This window comes from Ixodes scapularis, unplaced genomic scaffold (assembly GCF_016920785.2).
Source record: "Ixodes scapularis isolate PalLabHiFi unplaced genomic scaffold, ASM1692078v2 PGA_scaffold5__190_contigs__length_132052651, whole genome shotgun sequence".
Classification (NCBI taxonomy): domain Eukaryota; kingdom Metazoa; phylum Arthropoda; class Arachnida; order Ixodida; family Ixodidae; genus Ixodes; species Ixodes scapularis.
Window position 1 is genome coordinate 99,907,195 of NW_024609880.1, and position 21,286 is coordinate 99,928,480.

Below are 21,286 nucleotides of genomic sequence, written 5' to 3' on the forward strand. Positions count from 1 at the left end.
TCAAAGCCAATTTCTGCAACATAGGGTAAGAATTACATTGATCACTACTTCAAAATGAAAAAAAGTTATACCCCCCTTATTTTGCCGACAGTGTACTGGGGGATTAAACCCACTATACCGTATTAAATTTGCTAATCCCTAAAACAAAAGCGCTTGTGATTATCTGTTGTCTCTCCGTCGTCAAGCTGTTTGCACTACCCTAAAAACGTACAGCAGATTAGCATTGTTCTGCTGTTCTGTATGAATTTTGCAGCAAAATGGCGGCTGTAAATGTTAAAAATATATCAAAATCAAGTTTCAAAAACATTCAAATACGTGGTGACGCACGCACCAACATACAGCGTCTCCCGAGAGAGCATTTCTCCGCTCCACTCTATCGTCTCCTGAGAGCAACTGATTACGATACCCGATTCAGGTGCCGCGTCGTCGGCCGAACTTGTCGCGCGCTTGCATTCGTTCCGCGCAATACCTAGGTTGCATAACACTGGGCAATAACCTCATGGCTCACCAGCACACCGCCGACGCTGCTGTCTCGTCTGGTTGCCGCTTTGCCTCGCAATTTCACCAGTTCACGCCACCGCGAGGTAACCCTCCGCACGATGGTTATAACAGAATACGGCGCACGACCACCACGCGGACTGCACAGACAGACTTCACAACAGAACGGCACTAGACCGCGAAGACTGCTCCTCTCCTTTGGACCTATCTTGACTAAATAAAATTTAATGTTTTTACCAACCGTTCCCGACCAGTTTAACGTCGAGTCTGGAACAAGCCAGACGCTACAAATACTACAAATACATAAGTGCACTTCGTTGTGCCGGCGCATGCTCGCGAATAATTCGAGACTGGCAACTCCTCTCCTCCTCCTGCACTCGCTTTTAAGATCATGATTTGATGGGGGGGGGGGGGGGGGGGGACAAAATTACGACATCCAAGCTGGGACACCGTATAGGTCGATTTCGGAAAGACCGAAGCCGGTTCGAAATCGTGACTTTCAGTGACTGCGTGTCGTTGTGGGACATGTTACGAAGGAGCATAAATGCACAGGATTTCTTTTTTCAATTATTACTGGTGTCATTAGTTGCATTGTTATCGATTACTTTTTATACACGAACGCATTTGTTTTCATTCGGAATAGTTAGCTTTTACTTCAGAAAGGACGAACGTATAGTATCGATTAGAGCTTAGCCGAGCATATTGTGGTAAACAACCAAGAACTTCACATTTAGACCCAATTAAGGTGCGCGCCACTTTTTTTCCAAAAGACCAATATCAAATGTACCGCTTTAAATTTTATCTCCGGTTAACATCACTGACAGGATGAAAACGGCAGAGAGTGGTATTCAGTTGTCCCACCTACAGTGCAAACCAGCTACCTCGGAGGAGACTCCGGGATATCGTAAACTCCGGGCGTAGAGACACACAGCCAAAGCACATCGGAAGGCAAAGGGCGCCTGCTGGAGGCCGGGCAGCGAAACTATGCGTCCTGCCGTTCTCATTTCGTCGATGACTATACGGCTAGAAACTCAGGGAGAGAAAGAGAGAGAGGAGAGGAGGAGGAGGAGACGAGAGCGCGTTGGGAGGCCCGAACTCCGAGCTCTGTTTAGGGTGATTAGAGGGTAGACGCAAGGCTAGCTGCCTAAGTTTGTGCTCACTCTTGGAACGCGTTCGAATGCCGAACGCCGGCGTCTGGCGTTCAGCGTTCGCGCTCGAAAGCGTTTGAGCAGTGAGTCAGTAGAGACAAAGGCAGCTATAGCTTTTCGTCTACCCTTTAATCACTCCAGTCAGAGCTTGGATCTCTGGCGTCCCCATGCGCTCTGATCTCCTCCTCTCCCCCACTTTATTCCCACATAGCTCCCAAGCAGCACATAAACGTGAAGAAAACGTCGAAAGAACGTCGAACGGCGGAAATACTCTTTTTTTTTTTTTAATGCTATTAACACGCGTGCGCGGCTTTGTCTAGCGTCTCATTTCCGAGCGGGCTTCTGCAAAGGAGACGCAACATATATCCACGCGCTCCCGTTGTCCGGGAGCAGCCACGACCTTGCCAAAACAAAGCATTTTGGGGAAAGACGGGACCTTGCGTCAGCTGCCTTGGATACCGCCGACGCACGACTTCGGCTTAGCACCTCGTGCGCGGAGTTCAACGTCAGACAACCTTACAAACAAACGCTCGCATAAAGCTCGCACTTCAAAGTTGGGAAAGAGGCTAGGTTGACTCTATACGAGGCCGGTACAATGCAATCAAATGCCGATTCTGTCACGGCAATTAGCGTCAGCTTACGCTTCATTAACCCTTCATTACGAAACTCGACGTAGCGGCAGAATCGGAGCTCGAGTGGCGTCATTCTTCAGTCGAACGCTTGCAGAGCGTCACAGAGACGGCGAAAAACCCGGAGGGACTTCAAACTAAGATCGCGAAAAAAAAAGAAAAAAAAAGTTCGTTGTGTATACTTTATCTCAGGAGTTGAGAGCAGCAAAGGCAGAGGCATTGGCGCCGGCACGTGGCTTTCAGATGCGCTTTCTTTTCGCAAGTGCTCGTGAAAGGAAAGCAAATATGAAAGCCAGGCCCTCGCGCCTGGGCTTTTGCCTCTGCTGCACGCAACTCATGAGATGTAGTATAGTGCGTTTTCGGCCAAAGTTGTTAAAACACATGCCATTTGCGGACCTTTAGTGCAACTTCGAGTTTCGAGAGTTCTTTTGCCCCAATTTTCAGCGCATACAGGAGGTAGTCTATGACGAAATAATGAAACTAACGACATGGTTACACCGCTTAATACATCATACAACAGAAAGTCTGCATGCACTGTCTGAGGCTTGTTCCTTCCCTCGCATAATGTTCGCGTCACGCTGGTGACAGGAACATTATATGTGCGTAATTCATTCGGCTTGAGAAATGTGTTTTGCGTCGAAATAAATTTAAAGTTACTCGCGAATTTAACAGCGATTATTTGGTGCACGTGCGAAATATATATATATATTTTAGCTTGTTATTTTAGCGCACAACTGAGTTTACAATACGGTTGGGGGCGTTTTTGGTATGCGTCGCAACCAATATAGAACCATGCAGTTTGACTAGGGTGTTTTATTAATACATGTATCGCGACCAACTTTGAATCAACTCAATTACAAACGAACTTGCGAATTTTTTCGCTGGGGTGTGCCAGATGACCTTCGTTGGTTTGGCTTATAAAATCCTCAGATCAAAATATTTGCTTTACTTTACCTTAGTTCAGAGCGCGGCCAATGCTACGGGCTGATGAAGCAACTGTAGCAGCGCAAAGAGCGCGATCCGGGGCCACACCTGGCACGACTGTCGAAGTCATCAGATCTGAAGCGAACGAAACTCCACATCAATGATGTCCAATCGCTGTTGCCACAAGGGGACGAAATCCATCGTTTGAGCAGCTCGGTAATTCTAGGAAATCTAAGACGACCTCTTATATAAGCTCACGTCAGTGCCCAGTTCAGGACGTAATTTAACAGGAGCATGCCGCGGTGAACAAAACTCCCCGCGAAAGGTTTCTGCGGCCGTTCACACTGCAGAGCCTCGTCTTGGGTCTCGGCAACGCCCCGCACTTTCGTCTGCTCAAACTGCACAGCGGCTCCCCTCGTCCTCTCGTCGTGCCTCATCGTCGCCCATCAGGGTCTCGCACGTCTCGTCACGGTCTCGCTTTCACTCGCTGGACGGAAAAGGTGCCGTTCTCCGGCGCGCAAAACTGGCACATCGCGCACCGCGCACCGCTCCTCGAGTTTCGTTTGGTAAAACTTTTCGGACGCACGATGGAACCGCGACGAGCTGATCGCAGTCGTCGTCTGCTCCTCGGAAGACGGCGACTGCAGACGACTCTGCTCCTCCCTCACATAAATCCTACCGGGAGGAAGCGAGGGCAGTGATACGGCCCACATTCTACAGAACCAACCACCCAACGTCACGTTCACCCCACGTGGGTGCAAGTACATGTTGAAACTTTTTCTATGGCTGGGCATCAAAAAACGTCACGTGATGCCCGATTCGTGGTACTAGCAGTGTTGCTGCACTTGGGGACAATATGCGCCAGGGGAAAACTTTTTTTTTATTGTTTAATATAACCGAATAAGTTTTCCCAGTTTATAGTGCTTGATCTCTTCTCTTTTAGGTATGGTGTTAGTCTGAACATGCCTTGTCGTTTTTTTACGTTTTGGATGCAATACACAGGCAGAAAGAAAAAAGTATGTTCTTGCGTACACCTGGGGCATGGCAACACACATAAAAGAACCTATTAATATAGGCTCATTCGTTCTTTTTAAGCCATTCAGTGCAATGAAGAACAAAGATATAATGGGTGAGACCATTATTATTTTAAAAATGTTTTAAAATTGTAGAAAGTTCCATTTTTAAAAGGTTCACAAATGTTTCTTAAAATTTTCATAAATATAAAAATATACATTGTAACGAAATGATGATAGCTGCACGGATTCAGACTGATTCGCCTCTCTTAAATCAAGACCCGCTAATGAGGAGCCTCTCTCCGTTGGTGCACGTGGTGCTGGGATGGCATGTACGAACTGCGCTATACAAGAATGTTATGCAGGAACCCAATGCTGGTGCAAGTTTTACCACTCCAAATATCTAATTCAGACACCTCGATTTACTTGTAAGCAAAGAAGCCACTTGCAGGCGTCTTGTACTTTCCTGTGGCTCGCACGTTTTGCTTTTTGTTTTGCCCGAAGAATATTTTCAGCTTTTTTCCTGCGAAAGAAAAAAATACGTTTTCCCGGGACGACTGATACTCCTGCATTTTTTACTTTTTCTACGGACGGCATTTTTGACGAGATAGAAAGTTCTAAAACGATCTTTGGTGAGAAATATAATTTTCTTGACGTAAAGAACAATTTTCTTCCCGATTGACACCTTATTATTTGAGAGAGCAGTTTAGCCTCACAATACATTCGATGATAGACTTCACAGTATCACTCACTTATTCGCTCTACACTGTGCGGTCGCACACGTTTATGGGCCGCGTAGGTAAAAGATATAGATCCGGATCCGAGGATACCCGCATCTGATCCACACCCGCAGCCACTGGCACCCGCATCCGATCCATAATCCGCCAAATCTTATTCACTTTTATCCGCATCCGCCACTTCACTGCGGATACCCGCGGATAATCCGCGGATATGCAGGGCGCTACCAACGGGCGTCTTGGTTCTCCGCAGTAAATGAGAAATTTATTCGATGCGGTACCACTTCCAGCTTGGGGTCTTTCAAGGTGTATTCACACGGGAGATGCATTTTGGGGAGGGATGTACGTGACGTCAGGGATCGGCGGAACCAGTGGGACTCCATCCCCGACTCCGACGTTCACTCGAACGGTGGAAAGCCGAGATTGATGTCGGTGTTATCAAACTCATTTAGCGGTCGCACCCTCGACAACAGAGATCGGTGCGCGCTGACGAGAGCAGAAGGATGGAGGCGTACACCACACGGCAATTCGCGATTACGGCAGCAGCGCGGTTAGATGCGGAAGATGAAGAACTGCTTCCTGCTAAATAAAAGATGCTTCTTAAACGGTGGATTCAACACAAAGGATGTGGAATCAAAACTCAGTTGTATACGAGGAGCGTCCTGAGGGTGGCGTAAATGAATATCGAAGACTCCTTCGAGTGCCTCGGACGACATGCGCAACAGCGCAAACTACAACACGTTAGGCGATTCCGATGCCACCGGCGGTGGCGAGGAGCGTTTGTGCAGCCCGGGCAAAAGCTCTTTCATCCCCATGAAATGTTTACATCAGCGCGGCTCCTCGCAGAAAAAAACAACAACAACAAAAAAAAAAACGCGACGTCTTTACCGCCTGATGCACATCCGGGGGAGCAAAAGCGGAAATTTCTCTTCCGTGTGAATACCCCTTAACATCAAGCAGCAGTGATATTCGACCGCACACCGGTGCGATGCTCTCAAGGATCGAAATACACAGGGGTTATTCCTGGGTTTTGCAGCAGAAGCTTCCACTACTTTTGATGGGAGGCGAGGGTGTGATGCATACCTTTACCTTTTTGCTTCCTGACCTTTCTGACACGTTAAAAACGTCTAATCGGGTATGATGTGAAACGCCGCACACAGTGTCATCAATAGCTGTACTAAAATATGGATCTCATTTAAACGGTCGCACCTTTGCCTCAGCTAGCGCGAAAATCTTTTGTGTGTGTGTGTGCGTGTTCGTGTGCGTGTGTGTGTCTGTGCGCGTGTACGTGCGTATGTGCGTGTGTGTGTATGTCTGACTCCTACCGTGGAAGCATTTTAAACCAGTGAATCGAGGGAGTCAAAATTGACGCGTCAGTAGATGTCAACATCCCTCTTTAAGCCAGCTCTTCTAGGATCCTGCAACAAATCAGATTAGGGGGAAAGGGAGCGGGATGCAGCTCTACAGTCCTCAAGACCTCCACTATCCACGCAGAAGCATATAACGGCGCGAGAAGGTGGAAAAAGAAATGGCCTCCGTTTGATAGATCGCATTTACGAGGGCTGGCGCAAAAATTCTCAGCGTGCTCGAAAAGCCAGAGCATCGAAAAACCATTCGTCGCTTTAACGCCAGGGAAGGAATTCACGGCTTTCGACATAGGACGAGGAAAGGGAGAAAAGAAAAGGAGAGAAAAAAAATAAATAACAGAAAAAAGGAGAGGATGGACACCAACTATTTGAAGAATACCCCTCCTGCCGTCTGCTCCTTCTCCCATTTCATCGGTCCCCGACAGTTTTAGCCGCCTCGCGTTTCCGCGACGCGTGACGCCCACCAAAGCCGAACGCCGCGTTCGTTTGGAAGTTGTTCGTTTGTTTGCTTCGAGATACTTCATTGTTTAGGTTCATGCTTTGCTGGCTGTCGATGCTCTCTCATTGGCCAACTCTCAGCAGAGATTTTTTGTTTCTCGTCTTGTGTTTGTGTATGATTGTTACTCTTCGTTCATTTTTGTTTTCAGTATACATTTCGTTTTGCAGTCAAAGAAACCATTACGAAACAATAGAATGTGAGTCTTTCTGCTTGACTATTTATTTGTTTTTTATTATTAAAGGACAAGTATCTGCTTTTCTTTGTGAAGCACTCGTTCTATCACGTGGTGCCGAAAGCGGTTCAATGCCTCGAATATGAGGTATTCTCGTGTTTCGTTCTTGTCTGGCAGCCTCGTGTTTAACTGGTTGTCCTTTTATAGCGCCTCACTTTTTTTTTCTATTTTGATGAGTTTGATTTTGTGCCCACGTGCTCGGCTATGTACGTTGTCTTACGGAGAAATGTCGGGAAAAAAGCGGTTTTACCACTACAATTGAAAAAGACTTTCCGTGAAAATAATATATATGTTCGCAAACGAAGCAAACTTCATCGCTCAGCTACCTAAATTTTAAAGAAAAAATGAAAGCCACTTACAACTCCCTGTAACGCCGAATTAGAGCGCAGCTCTTGAGGAGGAGGAGGGAAGGGCACTGGGGGGGGGGGGGTTAAACTAACCAGGGGGGGGGGGGGTCACGTGACCCCCAATGCCGATGATGTCATCACTGACGTCACTGATGACGTCATCAGTGACGATGACGATGCGGGTACCGATGACGTCATTAGTGACGTCACTGATGACTTCACCAGTGATGATGACGATGACGATGCGAATGTAGGTGACGTCATCAGTGACGTCGCTGATGACGTCATCAGTGATGATGACGATGACGATGCGGATGCCGGTGACGACATCAGTGACGTCACTGATGACGTCATCAGTGATGATGACGATGCCAATGCGGATTCCGGTGACGTCATCAGTGATGATGACGATGACGATGTGGATGCCGGTGACGTCATCAGTGATGATGACGATGACGATGTGGATGCCGGTGACGTCATCAGTGATGATGACGATGACGATGTGGATGCCGGTGACGTCATCAGTGATGATGACGATGACGATGCGGATGCCGGTGACGTCATCAGTGATGATGACGATGTGGATGCCGGTGACGTCATCAGTGATGATGACGATGACGATGTGGATGCCGGTGACGTCATCAGTGATGATGACGATGACGATGCGGATGCCGGTGACGTCATCAGTTATGACGATGACGATGTGGATGCCGGTGACGTCATCAGTGATGATGACGATGACGATGTGGATGCCGGTGACGTCATCAGTGATGATGACGATGACGATGTGGATGCCGGTGACGTCATCAGTGACGATGACGTCATCGGGGGGTCACGCGACATCGGCGGGGGTCACGTGACCTCGAGGAGGGGGCCACGTGACTTCGGGGGGTCACGTGACCCCCCACGAGGTCACGTGACCTTGGTGGGGGGCTCGCGCGGTGCATTATGGGACATTTCCCATGATGCACCGCGCGGTTACGCCGACGCCGACGGCGACGGCGACGCCGACGCCGACGCCGACGGCGACGCCGCTCAAGCCGGAAACGGGCCCCTAAGAGCTGCGCTCTAAAAGCGCCGTAGGAAATTGAAATCGATATTGACAACCTGTAACGAGAGAGAAACGGTAGATGTTCTAACACAAAATATAACGCACGTAATTGAAAATGAGACCAAGAAAGCAGGTCTATCTACAGGTGGTTTTTCAATTGAACAAAAACTGTATTTTTTTTGTTTGCTCTTAAAAAATAAAGGTTTTTCGAGAAGCAACAATTCTATCCACTAAATTCATTTCATTTTCTATTTTTTATCGTAAAATATAGTATCTGTACAAATACGTGGCCGGCTAGATTGCTGTCGATGTTATTGAAAACAATTACCCGCGATATTGCTTGTTCAAAAGAAAAAGAAGGAATCAGCGCCATGCACTGGTGACCTCGGTTAGTTAAAGACATTAAAAGAAAGAAACTAAATCTCTACTCTAAATAGCTGTGAAAAACTGTGCAGGCAAGTATTCGCCACTCCAGCGACCTATAGGGGCGCCCCTATCGGGCAATTATGGCGGTCGAATCCAGGTCGGGCCGTGCCTTGTGCCAGCTCAACGCACAACGCTGGGGCACCAGCAAGTAAGCATTGGGCTCAAAATTGGTTCCCCCGCGTTTTATCTTCCACGGTTCGAACCTGCGGCGATGTGTTGGGGTAAGCGAACTTCCAGAGGCTTGACTTTCTTCGAGGAAACGAGGAAGGACTGCCCACTGTCCTTCCAGGGTGCTGATGAACGTTGAGAAATGCAGAATGTCTGGCTCACGCGGTTACGTAGGTCGCGTGCAGAGCAACCTGGGTCACAAGGCGATACTACGGTTACGACACAGTCCCCGGTAAAACTGATCTGTCGCGCAAACCACCGACAACATGGAAACACGGAAGTCAGAAGAGACGAGCAGAAATCGCGAAGGGACCTGTTCTGGCCAGTTCAGTGTTTTCCCGCTAGGTGCCGTTCGTTTTGCTGGAGTCGCGAATAGGTTCATGTTCTGCCTGTTCTCTGCATGATAGTACTTTGACTTACCGAAGGTCGGTAGGCGCTACCGTCCTTCGGTAAATGTAATACCGATATCACTTAAAATTATTTTCTTGCATCTTTAGACAGAAAGTGAACGAATCTCAGGGGAATTTATGGCAGAGGCGGCTAGCGTACACTAGGGTGCCTCAATGTCCTCCTACCAACTCGGAGCACTTAAGGCGAAAGCTCGCGCTGCAGAACCCAAAGATCTTGGGTTCCGTCACCACTCCTGCCCGTTTCGATCTGGATGAGCATCGTACCGGCGTGCGGTCGTGTATAAAATCTACTGCGTGGTGCACGTTACAAACTCCAGGCTAGCGGTTGTTTTGCACTGGCTAAATTGCTCGTCTACAGCTGAGAAGACAAGTCGCCCGTTGAGGCACACTAACTTCAGGATGTATAAACCAACGCACAATATTATTATTAATATTATTTGAACGCATGTCTCATGCCCGAGTCTCACTAGAGCGACAAACAAAAACAGCCGTCACCGACAAGCCTCAAACAAGAGCATCATGCAGCTGAGGGTATATTTAGCAGGCTTGCAATTCCTCGTGCTTACTTCACGAGCACCGAGACCTTCGCATGGAAAAAGAAATTGAGTTGTGTGTATGTTTATACAGCCTAGAACTTGGTCTGCCACAACGCGCGACGAGTCTCCCAGCTGTAGATGAGCAATCTAGCCAGTGCAGTACAACCGCTAGCCTGGGGTCCTTAACGTGCACCACGCAGTAGTGATTATACACGACCGCACGCCGGTACGATGCTCATCCAGATCGAAACGGGCAGGAGTGGTGACGGAACCCTTCGCATGAATTAACTGCGGAGGCTGTGCAAGCGGGTAGACTTGACTGCCTCGACTGGAGCGCTCGCTGCATGAGTGCTCGTGTAGCCATGGAGGCTTTATCCAAAGCAAATATCTCGCGCCTTTAACACGCACGGCTAACAATAGACCGATATCACCAAGCGTTCCACGCATGCGTGACGCCGCCATAACTGTAGTTCGTAGGAGTCAGACGCCAGTTCACGCGACAGCTGATGCTGCCTCGTGGTCTGCTCGCGCAAACCTCCAGTAGCGTTGTCGCGCGTGCAGAAAGACTACAGCTCCCACGATGCATATCGGCAGCGGTGGCGTACTCCAACTAGCTGGTGAGATTGGCCTAATGTTCAGGCTAAGGTAAGACCAAGTTGTTTTTATAATAAATAGCTTAGCAAAGCATCGAATGCCATTCTTAAGTTTCCAGAACGTTCCCTTCAAGTTTTAGCACACAATGCGTCATTTGGCCGGCTTCTAGCAGTTTCCAGTTTCGTACACCTGTGACGAAAACACGTCACATGCAATGCTGCATTAACCGTCGGTTGGAACTCGCCTGCTTAACGACTTCCAGCCGTAGGCGGACGCGGCACTGGTGTTCGACCTTCGCCCCGCAATAGCCTCGGGTACGTGACAAACAAAAGACATCTTGCACTATGGCCTTTAAAAAAGACAATTGGGGTGTGGGCGTGTTTATACAACCTTAACTTAGTCTGCCTCGACGGCCTGGGGTCTTTAAAGTGCATCACTCAATGGTGATACAGAACCGCACGCCGGTACGATGCTCACCCAGACCAAAACGGGGAGGCGTGGAGCTATGACCTTGTTAAGGCTCATTCACACAGCGTTTGATTACTTTACGTCAGCTGTGTTTTATACCTTACTCAAATAGATCCGAGTTACTCCCTGGGACCATATCACGCGATAGCAAAAATAGAGCGACGCTGAACGCGAGTAGCTTTTCCAAGTTAGTTACAGGGCCGGGGCGTCTGTTCTAGCCTGCTCAGTGATGGTGAAGCGGAGCCTCTGAAAGAGGATAATTCGCCTTCCCCCAGTGGACAGGAGACACCTGCGCGGAAAAAGAGAATAGAACCATCTTCAGTATAGAATGACCTTCAGTTTCAGTGATTTTGAGTCAGGAATAGCAGCTCTGATTTGACCCCCACATCTACTTCCGTGTTTAAACGATGCCATTCCGTGTTCTAGTCAATAGAGCGCACTTCGTTGGCCAATGCGGCAGATTGACAAAGTTTTCAACAAATTAACCTCCGGATCAAGAACGTAGTAACTTGACTCGTAGCTCTACTGCAGTTAAAAAGCACCACTCTCAAAAACAAAGGCAAAAAGAAAACAAGCAAAAACCACGTATGCAATCAAAAAAGAGAGCCCTCAAGAAAACGATGCCGGTAAGTACAAAACAGTAACAGAACAAAAAAACATATATTTTCCTCGAGTATCCGCCGGGCAACGGAAGGGGGGGGGGGGGGGGGGGGGGGGAGCCTTTCTGCTTTCGCCCAAACGGCAAGCAGGAAACCGTTCGAACAAGTCGTTGTGGGTCCGGCGTGTTCGGCCCGCTCATCACGGCTCCGATTCGCTCCCCGCCTAACCTTCATCGCCATCAACACCTTCGAAAACACTCATTGCCCGAGGCTCCCGATCGCTACCCTCTTTCGCCAAACGGTCGCCGTACCTCTTCAGCCGCGAGACACCAACGGAAGGGGTCGAACCGACGAAACGAGGGCTGATAAGAAACACCACTCTAAGCGGCACGCAAGCACATACAATTCCCTCTCCCCACACCCACTCTCACGCACACACGAGTCTTAGCACAACCTCGCACGCTACAACCGGAGTCAATATTTGAACTGATCGCGCACCGCCTTTTGGGTGCACACACGCCGAGAGGAAAAAGGGAGCTCCACAGATGTTTCAACCTCGAAAGCTGTCGTCAGCGTCGCCTGAGGCAAAACTAGACGGATCTTCGTTTCGTTCAATCGACGACACTTCAATGAAGTGCTTAATTTTCTACCAACTCGACGTCGTCGCCGAAAGCACAAACCAGTGGTTTAAGCTGGCGTTTCCGCCTAATCCGTCTCCTGACATGCCTTTTGTTTTCTTTTTTTTTTTTTTTGTGTGTGTGTAAAGCGATAGCTTTACATCGGAACCCTTCACGGACTTTGCTCGCTCGAGCTGATATTGGTCGCGCCATAGCGAGCTGTTGGAGAGAGTGTCAGTAACGAAGCGCAGCAGTTGGTTTGACGTCTTAGCGCGCGCTCCACCGATTTTTTGAGCTACCTCAACTAACTCTATTTTCTGACTCTTTCTCCGGTATGCTATTTAGCATCGCGAAATTCATAATAGGTATTGTGAAATAGGCAAATGAAAATGGTGCAAAATCCAATATTCAAATATTCGCGCACTTTTCAGTGCCGTGACGTCAGTGGCAGGCAGGCTTGCCTGTCGAGCAAGTAGTCTAAAAATAGAATATGCCAATCATATGTTCCGTGCTGGAGCGCGGTAACGGGAGCGAGCTTCCAAAGCACTCATTTGACGCCATGAAACTGCTTCAAATCCGTTGGGAACAACTTTTGTAGTCCAAAAAGTTAACCCCTACCTTCCACTGACGTCACTTTGTTTTTGTTGCCAGTAGAGACTTTCAGTTTGAAAAACATGGTGAAGACCAAAACTGTAAATTCAATAACTTCGCGAAAAAACAATATTTTGACGTAATATTTGGGATACTATTTTGGCAATGTTTGTTGGTTAGTTTAGCAAAATTTCAAGCAACTCGGAGACAATGAAGAAACCGGTGGACTACCCCTTTAAAGGGGGAGGGGGGGGGGGCTAAGCGGTCTGCTGAAACTCCCCTTTCCCTGCTCCTCCCGTCTACCACTCTGTAGAAGGGGGGGGGGGGGGCGCTCCGTTGCGGGGTAGGAACTGGTATAAGTCCTATCGCATCTTCATTCCATTTGACGGAAGGATTAAATACTAGGCGGTGTTCGTTTTTTTTTTTTTTTTTTGTTTTTTTTACTTTACGACAATTTGGGTAGCTGTATACCACTCTCACGCATGTTTTAACACGACACGTTATGTCCTAGTGCCTAAGAACTATACACTCAAATGCACATCATGCGCTTTGACATGGGCACCGACTGCTTAAAGGGGCCCTGCAAAGCGTTTCTGGCCATTTTACCCTTTGCATCGCGTTCGCTCTAACTAGTGAGTGGGACTCTAGCAATACATTAAATATAAAACAAAAAAAATCATTTGAAGTTTTTTGAACGTAATAGGTGAGATACGATTGTTGATGACGTCCTTGATCTGAAACATTAGAGAACCGAAACGACAAGAGCGTGCAACAACCATGCGCGATCTTCCTAATTGTTCAAAATTAGCTTCAGTTATGAAGATGTGAACGCCCGACCGATTTACATGTGTTCGAAGCAAAAATTCACGCGCTTGAAAGGATCAGAGGGGGCAGTTCTACCTCTAGAATTAAGGCTGGTTCACAGTGCTCAATTTTCTAACGTTAAGTTACGTTACGAAATATTACGTTGAAGTCACCTGGACCTCTGTGCTTTGTATTAAGCGAGGCTACCAGTTCAAGGAGACAGCATGACACGCGACATTCGAGACACGAGTGTTTCGGTGACTTATACGGAACGCAACTTAGCGTGAAATGGAACAGTGCGAATGAGCCTGGTCATTCACACTGTCGATATGTTGAATGTGTCAAAGTGGGGGAACCAAATGAATATATAGGTATTTAAATGATAATGTAGCACCGATTACAACGCCGCTTCGTGATTATGAATAACGAAGAGTATACTTTGTTTTCGCGTGAATGATATAAATTTTGTTTTGGCCGGGGTTAACAGGCATAAGGCATTTGTCGCACCAAGTGTCTAAAAATGAACAATGTTGTGTCAACACCAAAAAGACAAAAAAAAAAATTGTTCGAAAATACACGAACACTGTGTTTAAAATGAACAAAACGATTTTCAAATAACAGCCGGTGCATGTTTTCAAAGCTGCCTGAAATTTCGTTACGATGACCTTGCCCAAAAAAGCGGCGCCTTTCTGCGGAAGCACGGTGCCGAGCTCCGAGCGCGCCGAATCGTATTTTCCTTCTCTCCCGCACCTGTTCAACTCCTGCGGCTGGGAAATAGAAACAAAGACGGGAATACGGATACATAAAAGGATAAAACATCGAGGACGGGGACCAACACAAAACAGAAGGTCCCCGTCCAGTATGTTTTCTCCTTTCACGTATTCGTACCTATTCACCAACACGCTCCGTTTTCAATTAGTAAAGACGGGGAGAGGTGGTGAGATCGAGAGGAGGAGCTCAGTGTAGTTTTGGGGCGCAAGCGACTCATTCCGCCTACGCTCGTGCCGACCATGTCGTCCAACCAGTACACGGACACGACAAACGACTAGGTTGTAACGCGTCGCGCTCTCCGATGGCTGCTCTTCGAGCGCTTGCCCTGCAGAATCGGCCATTCATAACGCAACATATTCGCGACTCCAATTCACTATAGGTGGCGCCACTCGTTTTCCAAAGTTGCCGGTTTAGTGAGGGTTGGAGATGCTTGCCGCTGCTGAGCCTATCTAGTTTTGTGGCTTCACTGATTGACACAAATTGTTTCTGGTAATGCTAGGGAGCTAGGGTGTTATGAGCGAAGGTCACCTCTTTATCCTGAAAAACAAAAACGGTATTTAGCGTAATATTTAGGCCAGGAGGTACGTTTTACTTCCGGAGCGAAACCGAAACTAACCTTTGTTTTTTATTTAATTTCTCGGTATCGGCCTTAGTTTCAAAATCTTCCATAACTCATTGTGTGTCTCACATCGTAATTATTTAGTTCAAGAGGTTGTTCGCGGAAACCTTCTTCTCTTTAAAGACAGGGTCTTTCATACACCTTAAAGGTAACATGGAATGCTGTAATTGAAAAATTCAGTGCTGATATTTGTGCGTTCTTGCTGCCTTTTCTCGCTTACATAATTGTCATATGAAACAATGAGCTGCGGGCCTTTCAGTGGCTTTTTGGGTATTTAGAAGATTAGTTGCTTTAATATCTTTCACAGCTAAAGGATAACAAAATAAGTAAAATTTATACGACACTTTCACAAAACGTATGAATTAAGAAACGCTGTTTTCAATAGAAAAATTGAAAGTTGGAATCCGAGTCAGACAGCTGAAGTGTGCGTGTTTTTCAAGCAACGCGTCACGTATATGAGTTTATATTGCATACAGTGTTTGACTGTTTGTCTATCTTGATAACTATGTCAGAGGTCTTCATGTGATAAAAAGAAAACAAAATGACACCCTTCAGAAAAGACGATTATGGCTAAATGGCGTATTTCTGTGATTATAGCGTTAATAGGGGGCATATATTGCCGCGATTCGTATTAATATTGATATATATATTAATATTAGGATATTTAATTACGCAATTTTCAAGCTCTACAATAATTAGTTGTTTATGATCTAATTTCAAATGCGCGAACAAGTATGACAATCTAAAGTGTGCTAATTATCATCACTGGTGCCAATTGCAGCATTTTCAATTACCAAGTTATAAAATAAATAAAGTCTAAAATCAATGACAACATCCTAGCTAATCTGAGAAATTCATGTAACATTAGATTAATTGAGGATGCTATCAAAGTAGCGACTTTTGACAATCGGCAAAACTTTCAAGGTCGCCGCCAATATTCTTCCAGACTAAACCCCCCCCCCCCCCCCCCCCCCCCCAACCAGAAAAAAATTTTTTTTTCTAATTAATATTTTTTTAACACTCATTTCCTTTCCTATTTGCTCGCCGTCCTTTTGCCATCCTCAGCCTTTCCAGCTCGACGGAACACCTACGTCTGCTCACCGCAGCACATTTCGTTGGTGTTGGAAAGCGGTGAAACAGTAGTAAGCTCTAGTATTGCATATACGAGCAAACGTAAGCGCTGTGTGTTTGCGTTAGTTTTGCATGTACCACGCTGCGCGTGCGCGGAGCCCGAAATTGCGGTTTTGGTTCGGAGCATGGCAAGGATGTGCACGCGCAACGTGGAGAAGTCCACCCCAACGCAAACGCACAGCGCTTGCGTTTGCTTCTATACGCAATACTCAGACTCTCTAATAAGGTACAATCTCATACCGGCTGCAGCAGTGCGTTGGGACAGTGAAGAGTGCAGTTTGCGTTCGGAAACGACATTTCGCGAGTCATGATCGCGAGCAGTTCCGCCGTGCCCGCTGAGCAGGAGAATCGGGGGTCCCTCACTAGAGCGCTTACCGTTTCCGCCGCGGGAGGGCGAGCGACGAGCTGGAGACACGACGTAAAAAATACAATTGTTCCATTGTTTTTAGCAGATATTGTTAATCATGCCTAACTTATTTCTGAACGTGAGAGGTTTATTTCTAGTTTTACTTCATTATTCCTTTAATCTGTCACCGACTGTAGTCATTTACCGCTTAAAAATAACTAGGCCTAACCGTCTTTGGGCGTGTCGTAATCAGTCGCTAAGTGTCATTGTCCAATGATTATTTATTTTCCTACGCCGTTTATTGAAAACTTGTTACTTTTTCTTGTTTCTTTTGTGTCTTTCCAGGGCCTAGCTTCTAACCAGATAGAGTTTACTGAACTCAATGTATGGTCATCAAATACATCGCTATTATTATCTCTGATATTGAATTTCCTGCCTGCTGACTGAATTATTTTAATTTCAATACTCCTTTAGAACGTTTTAAATCCTCTTCTGTTGCAAAAACGCAAAAAAATGTGAGAATAAATTTAAACGAACTAATTGAAGAATCTGGAGCGTTTTGTTTTTCTTTTTTTTACAAAACAATATCATGATGAGGTAAAAATCATTTAAAGAACTTAATCCTCAATTAAATTTCCCGACCGGTTGCTGATTCAACAGCAGTTTCAATCATTTCGCTCCTAGAAACGCTTTAATTGAAAACCTGCAATCCATCAAGCGATTCCAGCACAAGAAAGCAATCCATCAAGCGCTCTCGGCGCACGAAACAAAACTGAGACTGATTTAACGTTTTAATTAATAACCATGTTTTTGTTTGCCGATGGATTAGAACAATCTTCGAGCTTCTGCTTTAAATTTAAAAAAAAAACACTGCAATAAAGAAGTAAAATGCCGATAAACTCTAAGCCCTGCCTCAACTTATCCAGTGCTACACATATCGATGCTTGAAGACGAAAAAGGATATTGTTCATCACCGTTACTGCTTAATGCTTTTCACACTGAAAATTGCTGCGCAATATTTCGAAATTTTGTGTCATTTTTTGTTAGTGACATATTTTTCGGGTGTTATAGGTAGCTTTTTTTACACGTTACTGCGCCGAAATTTCGCTGCTTTCGTTGGGCGCTATTAAAACAAAAGTTAATATGGTTTCTCTCGTATAGAAACATCTGAAGTAGTACAAACGTGCTCCAGTTATAAGCACTAATTCAAGAAAAGTTTTAATTCAACAATAACTGATTTAGGTGTCATAGCATTTGATAAATGCGGACTGTTCATCTAATATTCTACGAACTAGCTGTATAAAATAAATCTAGATAGTAACTTTAATGTCCTTAGTTAATTTTGTTTTTTACTTTTTTATTTTGTCTTGTTTCGTCTTCTTCTGTGTAATGAGGAAACAGAAGACGAAAAAAAATCGAGTAAAGTGACCATATACCGCGCTTCAGCGTGACTTAGCAAGGGGGGGGGGGGGGGCGCAAAATACAATAGCACTGGGCCAATCAAAACGTCAGAGCCAAGTACGTGATTACCCATTTTCGGACCGCACTCCTTTTACCGTGCTACGCTCCTTCTATCTCACTTTCTCACGGAGGGTATAGTGTTCGCATTTTACCAAGTTTCGCTGAAACGGACGACAGTAATAACATCGCAAAGCTTGACGTATTTTTGTGCATCGTAGCCTAACGACAGAACGTCCTCAGCCACTCTTGCCTCATTTCGATCGCCCTTAATTCCCTTCATCAAGATGACCGTTGGGCGGCATCTGGATCGCTCGTTTCCGACATCGACTGCGATATTGACGAGTGCACGTGGAGCTTCGGATCGACCCAAAAGGGTACACACGTGAACCGCGCCGTGGTTACGAATTGTTTACTTTGAGAGCGCGTCGTCTGATTGCCACATGCCTTCGACGATGCAGCGTTGATGTCAGACAAACTGAATTGGGAGATGAAAAAAAATCCGCCCTTTTCCTTTTTAATCGAGTTTGCTCTCTATGACGACGGCATAAAAGCAATTATCGGATCCCCTGCTCCACTCCTATCATTTCTTTTTGTGGTTTGATTCAGCACGCATCTGTATATGATTTAATTGCGTGGCTATTAATTGTGTGGGACCTTCAGTTTGCTCAGCCGCGGAGCTTTTGCTCATTTCGTGCTTTTCTCTAATTATCGAAAGGAGCGTCTGCTGTCTTTCTCAGCGCGCGCATCCATCACTGCGGGTCATTTTGACTAACACGCTGGCAGTACCTAGCCCTAATCAGAAGCTATAATCTCGCTATCCACCGTCGTCATATTGCTTTCCACGGCGGATCGAATGGTTCGCAGTTTACGTTCTCTACGCACCGAGAGAGTGAGGGAGAGGAGGATACGACAACGCTCGGGGGTGTCAGAACGCTGAGCTCTGGTTCGAACGATTAGTGCGCTAGCTGCCCTTGTCTCCAGTGCACCCGTCGAACGCGTTAGCGGCGGCGTCCTGCGTTTGGCTCTCACGTTCGAACGCCTTCGACGACTGCGGGGGGGACAAGGGCAGCTAACTTCAGGTCTACCCACTAATCGTTCCAACCGGGGCTCTGCGTTCTGACAACCCCGCGCGCTCTCGTAGCGCAAGTTCGTCTGCTGCTTGCACAGGGGTTGCAATGATGTTAGAATGCCTAGCTGTTATTGGCTGATTGAAAAACAAACGGTGTGTAGACCCGAAGGCATCTAGCATTGAGGTCTACTCACTATCTTTTCAGTCAAAGTCAGTCAGAGCTCCGCGTCGTTCTGACGTCACCGTAACTCCTGCGCAAGAAGCAGACGACTTGCTCTCCGCATACCACATACAAGAAAAGGCCTGCGCATGACGTCATCATTGGTGGCTCCACGACCCGCCTCAAGCCGGGAACATGCTGAGCCTCAACTACAGCATTGATCTCTATTGTAGTAGGCTGAATGGCGGATCGAGGCTTGTCTTGCTGGGGACGAGCGGCACCACCGGTAGCCATCGCTTGACAGCTGCTAATACGTGGGACTCTGTGGTAGAAACGGGAAAAAACTGCAATTTCTTATCTTAGTAGGTTATTCTTCTGTGATAAAACTTTTATCGTGTTTTTCAGGAATGAAAGTGTATATTCTGGGCGCAAATATCAAAAGAGCTAGAATAGCTATATACGTTGTTTTTTCTTCTTTTTTTTTTTTTTAATAAATGTTTTGTGGTTGAAGTTTAAGGGTTTGGACTTTGTTGGGGCGTAAACTGTGATGAGGTTAAATGAGACAAGGGATGCCAAGAGTCAATGTGGAGCCGTTCGTGATCTTGGAGTGATCAGAGCTCAGCAGACGATAATTTAGAGGGCCTTTACAGTGGACATTCGCATCGTTTCACGCGCTCGTACGGAGTACTTCTGGAGCAAGCTTTTCCTTTGAACTGCAACGACGGCTTCCGTGACGAACTAAAACGCAGATCTTGGGATCAATTTGCAGAGCATGTCATTTATTTCGCAATTGAAACGAGCGACGCCGGCCCAAGCGGTGGTGCTCCGCCATATTTTTTATAAATCAGAGTTTGAACATTTTGCAGATACTAGTTCGATATACAAACACGCGATATAACGATCGCAGCACATCATAAAATACTCGCCTTCGAGCACCCCGTAGAAACTTTTATATACCTACTTTTGTGCGTTCCTCCCAGAAACATGCGTGTATTTTGCCTGGTGTCAAGTAATGGCCGCCGGTGGTGCCACCGACGGGCTCCCGTTTCGCGATCCAGCCAACGTTATTAGATTAGCTCAGTCACGGAACTGCTCATAGACGCTGCATGCACGAGCAGTACCCCCGTCACTCACCACGACTCGCCTCCCATCGTTCGACGCGCCGGACGGCTACTCTGGTAACTGTAGTGTATTCTATGGGATACGTATGTTTCGAAGCGCAGCGTCTAGGTGGCGTTCCACTGCTTTCTATGGAGCAGGCAGTTCGTAAACGAAAATGTAGATAGCGCTTCGAACGACGGGAGGGGGATTGAAGTGAGTGAGTGGGGTACCCCCTCCCGCGGGAGCTCCACAACCGAGGTAATCTAATAACGCTGGATCCAGCCTATTACAATGAATATCAGTGAACAAGAGTCGCCGCAAATCTGCAGACGCGTGTGTCGTGGCGTCGCCGCGTTCGTTATGAGACGCTGTGAGATGCTTTGGCGGCGATGTTGAAGCTTGCTGCGTGGCGCTGCGTGGGACCACAAGTGGTGACGGTTGGGGATGAAAAGGAGCAGGCCTTTTCTCCTAGCTGGCATTGCTCCGCCGGACCAATCAACCTCCTGCCTTTCATCACTTGACCCAACCCTCCTCGCGTGGATGTGGACGGCAGTGGAGCATCGCGGCGTTCTGAACATATTTCAAACCTCGTTGTTCGCCGAACTCTCTCGGTACATTAGAGATCTTGGTTTTCCTAACTGCTTTGGAGAGAAATATACACCTAATATTGTTAAGTGTGAACTTCATTTGCGCTTCCTCGCGTGGGTTGAAACCTGCGCATAGACCCGAATCACTTCCGGTTCTAAACTAGACGACGGGTTTCGCAGTACTTGCGAAATCAAATATACACTCAATCTTCCGGAAATGGCTACTTACAGCACTGTTCAGACCTAATCCATTGGTATGATAAAATGATGACGAGTGAAAAATTGGGAAATATATCTGAACCGGATGTGTGTCGAGGCTACACAATAGATGGCGCCACTGAGTTTGTTGCCAAAAAAGGAGCGCATAGATGGCGCTATGGGTC